Here is a 16161-nt window from a genome sequence, read left to right on the forward strand (position 1 = left end):
TCCTGGTCTCTTCTGGCTTCCAAGAGGCAGAGCTGTTGGGCAATCAAAAGCTTTCTCAGGGTTCCCCAAAAGAGTGGTGAGTATGACGAGTGGGTCCTTTGTACTCTAGTTTTTCCTATTAGAACAAAGTGGGAGCTTGTCAGTGCTATCTAGGATAAATTAAATAGTATGGGAAGTTGTAAGATCATGAGCTGTATATTTAGACAGGACTGGGCTTGGATCCCAGATTGCTCAGTGGTGCAAATTGTGAAAATAACTTTGACTTTCCGGAGATTCCTTTTCTCATTTGTAAAACGGATGATAGAATCGACCTTTCTAGGAATTTGTGAACATGAAGTAAGGTAACCTGAGCGTGCTGCTTATTACACTGGAGATGGTGACTAAAGGGCCATTTCTTGCCTCTGCATTTATAAGTGGTCTCTCACGGTTTTGGAAAGTGTTTTATTCTTTCAGTAGTCAACAGATACGCATTGAGCATCTGCTGTGTGCAGGCTCTGTGTTGGCTGCTGGGAACGTGTGAAAATGGTAGACGCGGCCACCACCCTCACAGAGTTTACAGACAGGTGTATGTTATGATCAGGGTTTTGATTATTAAAGTCGTCAGGCAATGGTGTAAGTTTAACTCCAGTGCAATCAGGTTCATGTTTTTTTTCAAGGCATTTCTACTACATGCCAATTTGTACTATAATCTGACCGCTAACAACAAGGTTTTTCTGTAGTGGTAATGCATTGATTTCTGGAGACTTGAGGAGAATTATTCTGCCATCTGTCCCCTCTTGTCAGGGCCATTACTGTTTTAACCTTTACACTGAGTCATTTATAAGGAGATGAAAATATTAATAATGGTAATCTTAATCAGACAAATATTAGCCTTTGTACAGTCTTACACTTAGGAATAATATATGCCTTATGATACATGAAATACTGTTATCAGTATTGTGAACCTGAGTTTCACATGAAAAGTATGAAAAAACAACATCTATCTGTCTCAGAAGCTAAGAGAAGGAAATAAAAGATTTTTTTTGTTTTTGTTTTCATATAAACTTGACTCTCAGGCATGATGACAAGGAAAAATTCATGCAAAGTTCTATTTTAGTCACCTCATATTATTTTATTGAGAAGGCAAAAGACAATGTATGCAACAAGATGAATTCAGGATCTTTATACATCCCACATGGAAATTGTGAGATAAATATAGGCTCCCAGGCAAAGTGATCTTTAGTCACTGCAGCAGGACATTACAGGAGGATCTCAGATCTCTCAGAAAATACACTTTGGAATAGATCACGTCACAGCCTTAGACAAAATACTTATTCAGCATAAACTGGCCTTGCAGGAGCTGCGCTGCCCTTCCCCCTCCATTTCCACTTTTCGCGCTCCCTTCCTCCCTTGGGAAGATGCGCGCTTGTTCCATTTGCGCTCAGCACCCGTGTTGCCATGGCAACTCGCCTCCTTTTCTTCCCCCTCCCCAGTTACCAAGTACAGCTTCTGGACTCAGTGCCAAGACCTCCTCTGTACAACCTCAATATTCTTTCAATGTTTAGACAAATCTGTTGGAAAATGTTGTTTACATTTTTTTTTTAATCATAGCGCTATAGCTGCATGTTTTGTGTAATCCATTTCCCATGGATCTGCCCATGTTGTAAAAGAGATTCCTTTCCCTCTTTTTCCACCAAAGCTTAGAAGAAAAAAAATTGTATAATTTAGTTTATTTTCTAATAGGACATAAAAGATAACTCAAGATCATAGAGATTCTATGCTTGCAGTCAGTATCCTCTAGTCCTAATTTTAATACTTTACCCGATTTCTGTACTTTTGCAGATGATTTCTGTTTTGCAAAAATGGTAGCATTAATGCCTGTTTAAAAAAAAATCCTGAACAATGATTTAAATTGGCTTTCATATCTTAGATGTTTATGAAAATACATCTGTGGACCTTAAGTTATTCCAGCCATTATTATTCAGATGTTTAAATAAAATATTGGCAGCCTCCATTATTTAAACTTACCGTTAGATACCTTAGGTAGTAAATTTTATGCAGACTTGTAAAATATTGTTTATAGTTTAATTAGTCATTCTAATACTCATTTATGCTGGCGCAAAAAGTTATGCTGGTGAATGACTTTTTGTCCCTTCTCCCACCTTGAAAATGTCAATGTTGCTCATAAATTTCTCAAATATTAAAAAGTAGGCTTAGTATAGTTATTTATTTATTTAACATTTTTACTGTAAATAAATCATGTAAGTCAGCCTGGCCGTCGACTAGGCTGATACTGCCATTTCTTTTTTCATAGCAAACATTTGCATTTAAACATTTAAAAAGGTTTCCCTTCTAGTTGGAAAAAATACCTCTAATAAACAGAAGAGGGAGCAATATTTCTTCCTTTCTGACACAGAAGGCAGCGTTGTAATTCCTGTCTCACCTTTTTTTCCCTAAATGTGAACCTCCTCTGTCATAATCTCTGCTGGTGATTTTCTCTTCCTTTCTTTCTATGTTTTTCCGGGAGGAGGGGCGTCCAGTGGTGGCAGCAGCAAGACCACCCATTTCGATCAAGGAAACAAAGGTTAAATTCTTTCTGGTTTGTTACTTTCTCTTAGGATATAGTTAAATATTAGAAATCTTTGTCTTCTACTGTATATTTTTACTTGCAACAATACTTTTTAAAAAAATCTACCGCCACACATTACAAAGAAGCCCCGACACTGTGCGGTCAAAGGCAGTGAATGGCGGCATTCTCCGGGGCCTGCTCTGCGAGAGACAGGGCCTCCCCCTTGTTCTCTCTCTGGGCTGAGTAGGAGCCGCCGTGCACATCTGAATAACAGAGTCTTTTCTGCCTGGTGCAATCCTGGATTGTTACAGTCTAGAGACCAGCCATGCTGTCACCGGCACAAATTGATTTAACCATCAATTGCTGTGGTCATTAAAGCTGTTAAAAGTCCCCGCCAAACTGATGAATTGCAACTGAATGTGAAATGAGTCTCTAAGTCCCTTTCCCACCATCTCATATCAAAGGCTATTGTATCCCTGCAAAGTAAAGGGTCGGGGTTCAGGCTGGGGTTCAACAATGGGCTCTGTCAAAGGATAGAGCTCCATTCAGCCGGGCACTCCCAATTACAGTTTGCTTTCCATACCTTATTGTATAAAATTTGCATCCGACCAATACATTGAATTATTGAAATACTTGGGGTGTCAAAGGAGTCATTGAATGGTTTGTACTTAAAATACATGGAATTCTAAGCATCTGGTGGCTACTGGGTTGTGACAATGAAATGATTCCTTGGTTTTTCATTGTTTGCAAAAGAACGAATTTTCTCTCAGCTCAGATTTAACATTTTTAGACACGAGGTAGAACTTCTCCCACATTCGCAGCCATGAATCCATTTCTGAACTTTTTCAGGAGAGAGGTAGGGGAAGAAGGGTGTTGTCTCTGCCTAATGATGACAGAATTAAAATTTTAAAATGATTCATTATACTCTCCTTGGTTTCAAAAATAACGGGGCAACATTGGAACTATGATTTGGTTATTATTGTTATTATTTTTTTAACTGAGGAAAAATGGAGAGTAACAATAATGTTTTGCAAAATCAATATTACATTTAGGCATAGATTTCAATGCCCAGAGAACTTTCATTAATTCTTTTAGGAAAAGGAGGAGATAGAAGTTTTATATGGATAAGCCTGTCAGAGGGTTATTAATCAATTGGATACATATAACATGTATATGTTGCTAATAATGGTTACTTTAGTTAATAACCACGTGGAGATTAACAATTAAATTTAATCAAAATTAAAATTTTCAAGCTGTGATAACAAGTTCACCTGAGGGTCCCCCCCACCAAATATTTAGTTTAATCTTTAAGGACTGTACAGAGTCCTTATTTTTAATTCCAAAGTTTTTAGTTGTCTGCTCTTTCTCCTTTTCTCTTTCCAAGCTTCCTAATGGTGTGACTTCACAACGTTGGTGTGACTCTAACGTTTTCCATAATGTGCAGAAGCAGCTCTGTAGGAGAAACATGGGTTTACAGGTCAAAGAAAGACAGCTCCACCTCTGTTCCCAGCAACCCCTCGAGCTCTGCTTATTTTCTTTCCCCAGCTCATCTTGTTACCAGCCACTGTTCACCTGAATGGCCATTTCATGCAGGGCGCTGCTGCTCAGGCCCTAACAAGGCCGGATGAGCCTATGTGCTGACATCTGGAGATTGTTTATTTACTTCCAAGGCTACTGTTATAGATAAGTTGGGGAACTGGACTCTATGGTACTAGCCAAGGACCTAGGGCACTCTGCCCACCCAGTGAAGTATTTACTAAGTATAAATTTAGTGTAGAAGAAAAATGCTTTGAAGATATAACCGTCTTAAGATAGAAAAGTATTGGGTAACTTTGTAACCTATGAGGAGAAATCTATTTGAGTGTAATAACATTGCTGATGTTTACGTTTGCTGTAAGAATAAAAAGTAACAAAAGGAAATAGGGGCAGAGCAATTCTTTGGGAGAGATATTCCCACCGCTGTCCAGAATTGCTGGCTTTTCTGTAAATAAAAGTGGAACTTTAGATCTCTTTTCCGCTTCTCTGTTGATTAGCTTGGGTGACAGGTGGACACATTTCCTTGGTCCAGCAACAATCTTGCCATGAAGTGCTATCAACAGGGCTTAGAAGAACAGATGTGGAAAAACAAAATAAATTTAACTTAATATTGTAATGGGAATTACATGAATACAATGTATAGAAGAAAGCAAGCGAAGTTAGCAACCACTGCAATGCCGTAGATAAGGGAAAGGAAGGAGGGCAGTTTTGCTTAAAGATTCACCTCATAGGTCAGGAGTCTAAGCCATTTAGGTGTATTAATCATGATTTGGAAGACGGATCCAGGTTTGTGTTTTCCTAGACTCTATTTACCATTGACTTTGGGTCTCTAGTAACCAGGTATGAAAGAATTGTTACATTTTGCCCAAATTTCCAAATGACCCTTTAAGAAGGTCATCAGATTCTTGTCTTTAAAAGATCTTATTGCTGGAAAGCAGGTGGGGGTAGGGATGGAGAGGAAGTCCAAGCTGTCCTGGAGAAAAAGGAAAAATCAAACGAACAAACAAAAAAAATCCCAATTGACCCTAGAATGCAATGTAAAAAAAAAAAATGAAATATCTATATATCATGACCCAAAGAATTATAATACATTTTAGATGGAATTTAACATGAAAGTCAACTCTTTTTATAATCTTAACTTGAAAGATTATAATCTTCATTGGAAATATTATTAATAGATTCATTTTAAGATGAAATGTAAGGCAATATATGATTTTGCAAATTCTCTTAAAGATAATTTGTCTCTGGCTACATATTCTGGGTCAATAGTTCAGAATTTTTTCTAACATTAATGTGGAGGAAAATTTCTACATTTATAGTGATTATTAATTTATATCTTGATTTATTTAAAAGTTCTAAAGCTAGGTTGATGTAAGAAAGTCCTACTTTGGTGTTGTTTAGTTAACTTTATATTATCTAGGACTTATAAAAGTATACATTGAAATATATATTCTTACTGAAAATATTCTTACCAGGATCACACGGCACAAGAATTTTGTGAAGCCTATCATCAGCTTAAAAATTTTAACTTAAATTTAATAATTGTATCTTATATATGTATTTTTAAACAGTTTGAGAGGACTTTAATGAAAATTTTATCATCATTTCCTTTCACTGACTGAGGAGAACAGCAAGCCTGCCTACATTGTTTAAAAATACTAAAATGCAGTCCATACAACAGGTAGTTGATAAACCTTTGAAGGGTGAATGTATATAGTTTCACAACACTGCTGTCAGATAGGATGGAGATTTATACCAATTTGACAGCTAACAAAAGTGAGGGGAATAATTTTGGTTAATTTCCTGGTTTTACATTACTGAGAAAACTTAGACCTTTGATCTTTTGTGTGAAAGATTCATTCATTATGCTATGGCATTTTCATAATAATTCAAGGTTGGATATCATTTTTAGTCTTTTTTGCAAAAAAAAAAGAGCTCTTTGCATGGCAGACATAAACTTTCATTCTCAAATTAGAGAGTATTGTGTCTCTCTTTGGGCTTGGGTACTTTTCCTCATGGAACAGAACTTATTTTGTTCATTGAGTGCAATATAGTAATATCTCATATTTCTAAATTTTACTGTCTTTGTTTTAAATTCCATTTAAAGATCATTATCTTGTTTCCTCCAGCTTATTTAAATTTCAGTTTTAAAAGTCTATTAATTTATTTTCATTTAGTTCAAAATATCTTTTCAATTTCTCTTAAGATTTCATCTCTGAGCCACATGTTATTTAGAAGTGTGTTGTTTAGTTTCTAAGTATTTTGAAATATTCCAGTTACTTCTTTGTTATTGATTTCCAATTTGATTACATGATGGTCTGATAGGAAGCATTTCATGATTTCTATTCTATTAAATTTGTTAAGGTATGTTTCACGGTCTAGAATGGGATCTATCATGGCAAATGTTCCATATGTGCTTGAGAACAACGTGTAATCTGCTGTTGTTGGATGAAGTAGTCCATGGATGTTAATTATATATAGTTGTTGGATAATATTGTTAAGTTCAACTATATCCTTAATGATTTTCTGCCAGCTGGATCTGTCCATTTCTGATAGAGACGTGTTACAATTTCCAACTGTACTGGAAGATTCATCTATTTCTCCTCGCAGTTCTATCAGTTTTTGCTCCACATGTTTTGACACTCTGTTGTTAGGTGCATACATGTTAAGGATTGTCATGTTTTCTTGAAGAAGGGACCCTTTATCATTATAAAATGCCTGTCTTTATCCCTGATAACTTTTCTTGTTTGATGTCTGCTCTGTCTGATATAGCTACTTCTATTTTCTTTTAATTCATGTTGACATGATGTACTTTTCGCTATTCATTGTTTTTACACTATACCTGTTTTTATATGTATTTTAAGTGGGTTTCCTGTAGACAGCATATATTTAGGTCTTGTTTCTGGTCATTTATCTTTTAATTTGATACATTTAGACATTGATGTTCAAAGCGATTATTGATATAGGTGGATTCATATCTACCACGTTTGTTATTGTTTTCTTTTTTTTTTGCCTTTATCCTTTTTCCTTAATATGTCATGACTTAATTGAACATTTTAAACAATTCTGTTTTCCTTCCTCTTTTAGAATATCAATTATGCTTTTAACTTTTTTTTAGTGCTTTCCCTAGAGCTTGAAATATACATTTACAACTAATCCAAGTCAACTTCCATATAATACCGTGCCACTACCTTGTAATAACAAAATAATTTAAATTCCTCCCTCCTGTCCCTTGCATAACTGCTGCCATTTATTTTACATGTACATAAGAATATATGTATGTAAATATACATACATGAGCATATATCATTGAATACTTTGTTGCTTTTATTATTGTTAGCAAACTGCTATCTGTTAGATCAATTAAGAATGGAAAGAAGATTTCATTCACTATTTTATTTTACCTTCACCTATTTTTTCTCCATTGCTTTTTAATTTTTTTATTTAGACCCAAGTTTCTGACCTATATAATTTTTCTTATCTCTAAAGAACTTTTGGCATTTTGTTCATGGGCAGGTGTACTGGCAAAAATTCCATCAATTATTGTTTGTCTGAGTAAATTTTATTTCTTTTTTATTTTTGAAGAATAATCTCACAGAGTACAGAATTCTTGACTAGGAGTTTCTTCCAACACTAAATATTTCATTCCACTCTCTTGTGCATGGTGAAGAGAAATCAGATATACTTTTTATCTTTGCTCCTCTCTTGGTAAGGTGTTTCTCCCCCTGTGGCTTCTTTCAGCATTTTTTGATTGTCTTTGATTTTCTGTTTGAATATGATATGAACTTGGTATACTTATGTGTAGTACTTTTTTTTTTTTTAATTTACCCTACTCAGTGTTCTTTGAGCTTTATGGACCTGTGGTTTCATTTCTAACCATTAATTTGAAGGAAATTTTTAGGTATTGTTTCAAAACATTTTTCTGTTATTTTTTGTCTTCCCTTTCCTTCTGGTATTCTTATTATATGTATGTTACACCATTTGTAACTCTCTGCAGGTTCTTGGATATTCTATTCTGATTTTTTGTTTTGTTCTAGTCTTTCTTTTTTAATTTGTTTTGCTGTTTTAGAGATTTCTACTGAAATATCTTTAAGCTTAGATAATTCTTTCCTTGGCTGTGTCCACTCTATTGACAAATTCTTTAAAGACAACCTTTATTTCTGTTTTAGTGTTTTTGTATTTTTTAGCTCTAGCGTTTGTTTAATTCTTTCTCAGAATTTTCACCTCTCAGCTTATATTGGCCATCTGTTCTGCTTGTTATCTACTTTATCCAACAGAGGCCTTAGCATTCTAATCATAGTTATTTTAAAGTCCTGATTTGATAAAGTCATGATATGATCCTGGTCCTATCCAAGTCTGGTTCTGATGTTTACTATTTCTCTTCAAACTGAATTTTGTGTGTGTATTTCCTTTTAGTATGCCTTACAAATTTTTTCTTGATTGTTGGACATAACATACTAGGTAAAAGGAACTATTTATTGTAAATAGGCCTTTAGTAATGTGAAGATAGGTGTGGCAGCAAGGAAAGAGCTCTATAATTCTATGATTAGGCCTCGGTCTTTTAGTCCAGCCTGTTCTGGACTTTGAACTTCATTAGTGATTCATTGTTATTTGTTCCGTCCCCTTATCTGGGAAAAGATGGCTAGAGTGAGTTAGAGTTAGGCACTAATAAAACCCTAGCAAGTTAGATTCTGGTTAAATAGTTTTCCCTGAGGCAGACTTTATTGCAAATAACAGAATAAACCATTTGACTTAAGGCAGAGCATTCTGTTCTTCTTACCATTATCTGGTTCCATGCCATCCAATTAATGTTGGTTTTTAGTCCCATCTCACTCCATCTTCCCTAATTCTGGGACTGGAGACTCCCCAGTTTTTTTTCTGGAAAGTCCTTCCTTCTCAGATTGAATCATTTAATATGTTTTAAGAATTTCAGCTTTCTCTGACTTGTTTTTCTTTCTTTCTTCCTTTCTCTTTGTCTCTCTCTCAGTAAGTCTGTGTTTGTGTGTGCATGTGTGTGTGTCTTTGACCTGGAAAAGGCTTTCCTCATTTTTAGGTTTTGTATATTTAAAAATATACTTTAATCTACCCAGAAGAACAAAAATCATTTTACCACGAAGACATCTGCACTAGAATGTTTATTGCAGCTCAGTTCATAAGTGCCAAGTCAAGGAAGCAACCTAAGTGCCCATCAACCTGTGAATGGATCAGCAAACTATGGTATATGTATAACATGGAATATTATTCAGCTATTTAAAAAGATGGAGACTTCATCTTTTACATTTACCTGGATGGAGCTGAATACATTCTTCTTAGTAAAATATCATAAGAATGGAAAAGTAAATATCCATTGTACTCCATACTAATATGAAATCAATCTATAAATAATTACATGTCCATAAGAACAATAAAACACGATTATAGTCCAGTTTGGGGGTAGAGGGAAGCAGGAGGGGGGAGGAGGGAGGACGTATGGGAGAAAGAGGGAGGGCATGAGGTAGGATCTCACCTAATGTGCACTTTGTGAGAGTGTATAACAAGCCCCCTGGGTAAGGGACTCTTCTACAAATGGAACTTTGCCCTGGAGCTGAGGACAATGTAACCTAAATATTGTATCCTTATATTAATTTGAATAAAGTTAAAAAAAAGAAAAATAATGGAAGAAAAGATGTTCAAGAAAGACACAGAGGAATAGTAGGATATTATAAAGAGAATATATACTTAAAAAATAAAAATATACTTTAAAAATTGCTCTCATTTTAGTAAAAATTCTTTATTTACCATCTTGAATCATGCTATTTATTTCTGATTTAAGACAATGTATATTGATTGATTTCTGGGTATCAACTGAATTTTTACTTTACTTCACATAGTCTTTTATTACAGAAGAACAAATACATTGCAGAAAATTAGAAAATACAAATAAGCAAAGATGTAAAGAAATTAAGATAATTCCAGAAGTTACCACTGTGCATTCTTCCAAATCTATCTAGCCACCTATCTACTATTTTCCATACATTTTTCAACAAAATGAGACTGTATAGCATATACTTATTTTAACCTTATGTTTTTAGTTAACATAACCTTTCTATTTCAGTAAATTTCTATTACATCTCATACTAGAATTGGATTAAAATTTCTGTAGCTGACCCAACATAATTCTTTACATTGCATCTGGACATTATTTTTTAAATCTCTTTCAATCAAGCACAACTTTTCTTTCATAACACATATTTATTATTAAGACCTTGCCGGATTCCTTAAAGAATGTTTCACTTTCTGGGTTTATCTGACAGTGTCTCCATTTTCCTCCTTCCTTTCTTGTTCTTTCTTTTCCTCCTCCTCCTTTTTCATGATTATATTCCTCTCTTCCCTCTATCCTAAAAACAGGAATCATCTTTGGAAAGCTTGATGGATTCAAGTTAAATATTTTGGACTAGAATACAACATAAGTGATTTTGTGGGCCTTTTATTGAATCATAACAAAAGGCACATTTTGTCTAGTTGACTTACCAAGAGTAATGCACAGATTAGCCACTGGATCTTGATGATGGCAGTTTGATCTGTCTGTTATACAAGTATGTCTTTCCCTAAGGTACTAGCCAGTAACCTCTGTGAAGTCTGATTTCTCACTGACTTTCACTTAATAGTTTTAACAGCACTTGATAATACTTTCCTGGACAAATACAATATTTTCCCATGTGTAATGTGCACTTTTTTGCCTAACTTTTTGAGGGAAAAATAAGAATGCACATCATACATGGGTAGTACGAAACCCAAATCTATATAAATGCTTTTAACTATTTTATTTATACTTATACATTAAATGTGTAACTCTAGAAAGCAAAAACAATATATATATGCAAAATCATATCCCAGAATATGGTAATCATGCTCCTTCTGCACCACCCTCCCCCAGCTACCCCCTCACAAGGCAGGCACCACAGTTTCAGGAGCCCCTAGCATGCCTAGCCAATTGCACTGAACACTGCCTCCACTGCCACCTTGGAAGTGGGCGTGCCTCCAATGGCAACACAGTGGTTAGTGTTGGGACCTCAGTGAAAGGAGGGCAGAAGTGGCTATGCAGTGGCTCCTCCTCTCTCAAGAGGTGTGAGGTGTGGAACCAGCCACTGTGGCAGGAGGCCAGGCAAGAGTGAGCTCAGTTGGCAGGCAAGAGTGGTCCGGATGACCTGAGCACCTGACCTCTCCCAACTGTCACCTCCCAGTGTACCCTCATCTCTAAATCCTCTCTTTTACTATTCTCCCTCTCCATGGCCATCAGTGGGAATGTGGCCACAGGTCATCTGCTGAGAACCCCGGTGTGCTTATTTCCCGGGATGCTGGTGTTAGGGGCCAAGGGTGGTCCTGCTTGCCCCAGGATCCTCCTGGTAGATCCCTGCCAGGGAGGGATCTACCTTTCCAGGCTGCCTGATCTCTGGTGCAGCTGGCTCCCCAAGAGGCCCCAGGGGACACCAGGAAGGTGAGGAGGAGGATCCCTGAGCTGTGGTCTGGGAGATCTGGGTTCTGAGACCCAGTTCTACTAGTAGCTACTGTTGTGACCTTGGGTCTCAGTCCCCCTGAAGTTTCTGCCTGCACTACCTTGCAGTGAAGCATGAAATCTCTGGGGTACCTGAGCCTACAGTGTATAATTTTGAACCTATGACTTGTCTGAACCCCATGGTGTTTAGTTGGTGTAATTTCCCAAACTTGCCAATAGGAAGAACCATCTAGGGTGCTTGTTAATGAAACAGATACCCAGATCTTTCTCCTGGAGAGGTGAGTCATTGTGTTTGGTGTGATTCAGGAATCTCATTTTAACCAGTTCCCTAGGTGATTTGTAGGATTTGCAAGTTTGGGAAAGGCTGGCGTCATATACTCTGTCATTTCTGAGTGCCCGAGATCTGGTGACTTGAGAAGGTGATGGTACAGTCACTGAACAGAAATGTAAATGCAGAGTACTTCTGCAAAGGTTTCTGCTGCAGTGCTGTGTGTCTTGGGGGCCTCAGAATAGGGCCAGCTGTGTGAGGGAAGAAGCAGCCCAGAAAGGTCAGAGATCTGCCATCAGGAGCCCTGGGCAGGTAGGGCTGGCCCTGACTTACCATATCAGCTTCCCGGGAAGCAAGCCCTTTGGCCTTCTCTGTGGAGTGGCTGTGAGCATGTTCCAATCAATGGATGTGGGGGTGGGAATAGAAAATGAGAGGACCAGGAGGGGACAGTTGGGTGAGATCAAACCCTCAAGTCATCCAGACCACTCTCACCTGCTACCTGGGTTTGCTCCCACCTTCACCATAGTGGCTGGCTCTGGGCCTTATGCCTCTTGTGAGAGAGGAGACGCTACTCTGTAGCCATGTCTGCCCTCCTTTAAAAAATAAAAACAGAAGATATTTTTCCTGAAAGCTTGGGCCAAAACATAGGTGCACATTGTACATAGAATTGCATTTCACCTTGCAGAATATGGTAATTTCATTAAGATTTGGGAAATGATATTTTTAGAATTCTACAATTTTTCTACGTTTATTAGCTTAAATGTTGTATACATTAGAGAAATTCCTCATCGGGTGTGGGTTTTTGTTACCTAAAAAAGCTGAATAAATGCTCAATCTTTTCCTTTTAATTACCAATCTTCAAAGTAAAATTAGTTTGAAGAACTACTGCTGATAGTGACATGAGATTTTTCTGCCTTTCTCCTTTTTAAAATTATTGCTATTAACTCATGAATTTCATTGATTCATAGCATTTATATCTATGACAATTCTTATTCCTAGGTAATTTTTCTGGTTAACTATGTCTTTCTTGGGGCAGTTTTTGGCTGGGCCAGGTTTGAACCCACCACCTCTGGTATATAGGGCCAGTGCCCTACTCCTTTGGGCCACAGGCACTGTCCACTATCTCATTATTTTAAAGGACTTTTTCCTACAGCTCTTTGCTCTCCAAAGCTCCACTGCTTCCACATTCACAACTCGTTTCAGATGATGGCTTCTTTTTTGTTTCACTTTTTTGTAACCCATGGTAGTAATGGAAGTCCTTTCATCCTGGTTCCTGATCCTTTTGACATACCCCCATTATTTTGTCAATAGCTCCATGATTTTTGATATAAAGTATCCTCGCTTACTTTGTCAAAGCTTGCCCAAGACCTTGAATTAGACAATTTTTAAAGGATTGCTGGATATTTTTAGTGGGGAATGGTATTGGAGACCACAGATTTTATGCTAGGCCGAAATACTTTAAATATTAGTTATAAATTGAACCCTAAACTTATGTCTTTAAAAATACACTGTACATAGAAGGAATGAGGTGCTGATAGATGCTATAACATGAACGGAACTTAAAAATGTTATGGTACATGAAAGAAACCAGTTGCAGAGAAAGGGAAGAGTGACTTGAATGGGTAAGGGTTTCTTGCTGGGTGATGAAAAATTTTTGAATAGTGGTTATTGTTGCACAACTCAGGAAAAGCCATTGAATTGTACACTTTATGTGAGTGAATCATACTTCAAAAAATCAGTTATATAAGAAATAAAGACTTAAAGTTTGGTTTTTAAAAAGTAAAATGTTTTCTGTACTTAATTTCAGCCTTTTTCTCAGTAATTCAGCATTGAAACTATAAACATTAGTTATTTATACTTTGTTTTAGATAGCCTTTTGGGTAACTTGTCCCTATGCTTAATGGATTAAAAGAGGTTTTCCATTTTCTCTTCTACTAAGACTTTTAGACACATTTTCTCCTTACTAGTTTGCCTACTGCTATAGCTATCTTATTTTTATTCTGTTAGGGGCGGGGTATAATTGTGGTGTAAATGTAGAAACTGTATATAAAATAGGAATTCATTGGCTCCGTGTGGGGGGTGTGTGTAATTAATTCTGCCCCAAATAAAATATATTACTTTACCTTTAAAAAATATTAAAGAAGGTTGCCAGTACCTATGCTGTTTGTTCATTTTTAGCTGTGTTCAAGCAAAGGATGCTGTAGCATGATCTTGAGAAAAGCTCTGTGACTGAATATATTACATCAGGGTGGGTGTCCAGCATTTTGACTTCTCTGAGCCACAGTGGAAGAAGGGTTGCCTTGGGCCACACATTGAATTCACAAATGCTAACAAGAGTTGATGAGCAAAAGTAAAAAATAAGAAAGTTCCAAACATAATTTTCATGTTATCTGCCACCTCTCACAAGCAAAAAAGTCCTCATGCAATAATCTTAATTATGCAGCAGTCATTTAGAGAGTCTTTTAAAATTGTTGAGCAGGTTCCAAGTTTGTGACCAGTAGGATAGAAAATGTACATATCTAGGTATTAAACTGTCTTTGTTTTTTTGATATTTTTTATTATAAAAGAAAAAAAAAAATGTGGGCAATATAACACTAGTGGGATATTTGACCCTGTATTAGAAAAAGTAATGCATCGATATGTCATTCCGTGGAAGTAGTTGCAGTTCTCAGTGAGTTAGCAAGGTATTCATCAGATATTTTGGTTCTATTTTTACTCTTAATGTGTTTCATTCTTGAAAATAGTTGCTCCCAAATGTAGATGCTGCAAAAAAGTGATGACATGAATAAGGCGTCATTGTGAAGCAAAGGAATATCTGTCACTGGGAAGATAAGACCTCTGAAGTCCAGTAAAGAGAAATAATCAAATTTTTCTTTAGGTTGAATTTCAGATTGGAGCTCTATGCATTCCATTTGAAAACTGGCAGGTAACATATTTATCTCAACTGAAAATGGAGTCACAAATGCACCAAAATATTGATTATTTTCTTGGGAATCTTGAAATCTGTTTTCGAAGTCTTGTATCAAATTGCAAAGCAAGGCTGCATATTTTTGGCTGTTCATAGGATTGTGTTTAGTCAACCTGTCAAAATGTATAGAATTGTTTGCTTTAATTTGAGCTTGCCATAATTTTAGTTTCATTTGGAATGCTGTTATCATTTGAAACATTGTATCAATAAATTTCTTTTCACCTTGAAAAGTTATGCTTAACTCATTTAAATGAGCAGTTCAATCCACTAAAAATCCCTAATCAGTAACTCATCAAGTTTTGGCACAAATTTGGTTTTTGATACCATAAACGACTTGATAACACATCACAAATCAAGAAATCTTTTCAACATTTGGCCTCAATTTAGCCGTCTTGCTTTTGAAAAGTAAGCGATGGTTCCATAGTCAGCATCAATACTTTTAAGGAATTCTTGAAATTGGCCGTGATTCAATCCTTTGGCCCTTATGAAATTACAGTCTTGATGAAGATTTGCATGACATTATTTATTTTTAAATCTTTTTGGTATAAGTTTTCTTGATGTACTATGCAATGACACCTCATCCAATGCGATTTTTAGGAGGCAAAAGCATCCTCCTCTTTTAATTTTACAAGTCCTTGTCTTTTACCCACTGTCGCTGGGGCACCATCAGTAACTATACCAGATATGTTGACAATGGACAAAGAAAATCACTTTAACATATTTTTCACCGCTTCATGCAAATCTCTTCATTTGATTGTGTGTAGTTGTGTCTTTGAACAGCACTAAAGAAGCCATTTCTCCAGTGACATGATAGGCATTTGTCATCAATACTTATAAAAATGGCAAGTTGAGCCATATCTGTAGCATCCGTGCTGTCCTCCATTGCCAAAGCATAAAATTTAAGATTAGCGGTGTTACTATCTGAATTTCTTTTGATAGACTTTCTAATTTCTTCAATTTGCCTAGTGATACAAACTTAGTTTAGAAACGTCTCCTTTTTTCAGGGCAAATATCTGCCATGATTCCCATACATCACTTAATAAACTTACCATCAATAAATTTTTCTTTTAATTTTGGATTAATATAAGGGGAAGTACAGTTAGGTTCCAGTGTGTGCATTTGATAGGAAACGTCTGAGTTGTATTTGGAGGTGTGCCGTAAACACCTACATTGTACCTGTTAGGTGGGAACTTACTAAGCCCTTCTACTTCCTCCCTCCCACTTCTTGAATTTAGTTGTGTTTTGTAATGGTTTTCATTTTTTTTTTTTTTTTTTTTTTTTTATTCAATATACTACCACATAACTAGCTTTTAGGATGGAATCCATCTGAGTTGTAACTTAAAAAA

Source organism: Otolemur garnettii, unplaced genomic scaffold, assembly GCF_000181295.1.
Source record: "Otolemur garnettii isolate 467f Iridium unplaced genomic scaffold, OtoGar3 scaffold00002, whole genome shotgun sequence".
Lineage (NCBI taxonomy): Eukaryota > Metazoa > Chordata > Mammalia > Primates > Galagidae > Otolemur > Otolemur garnettii.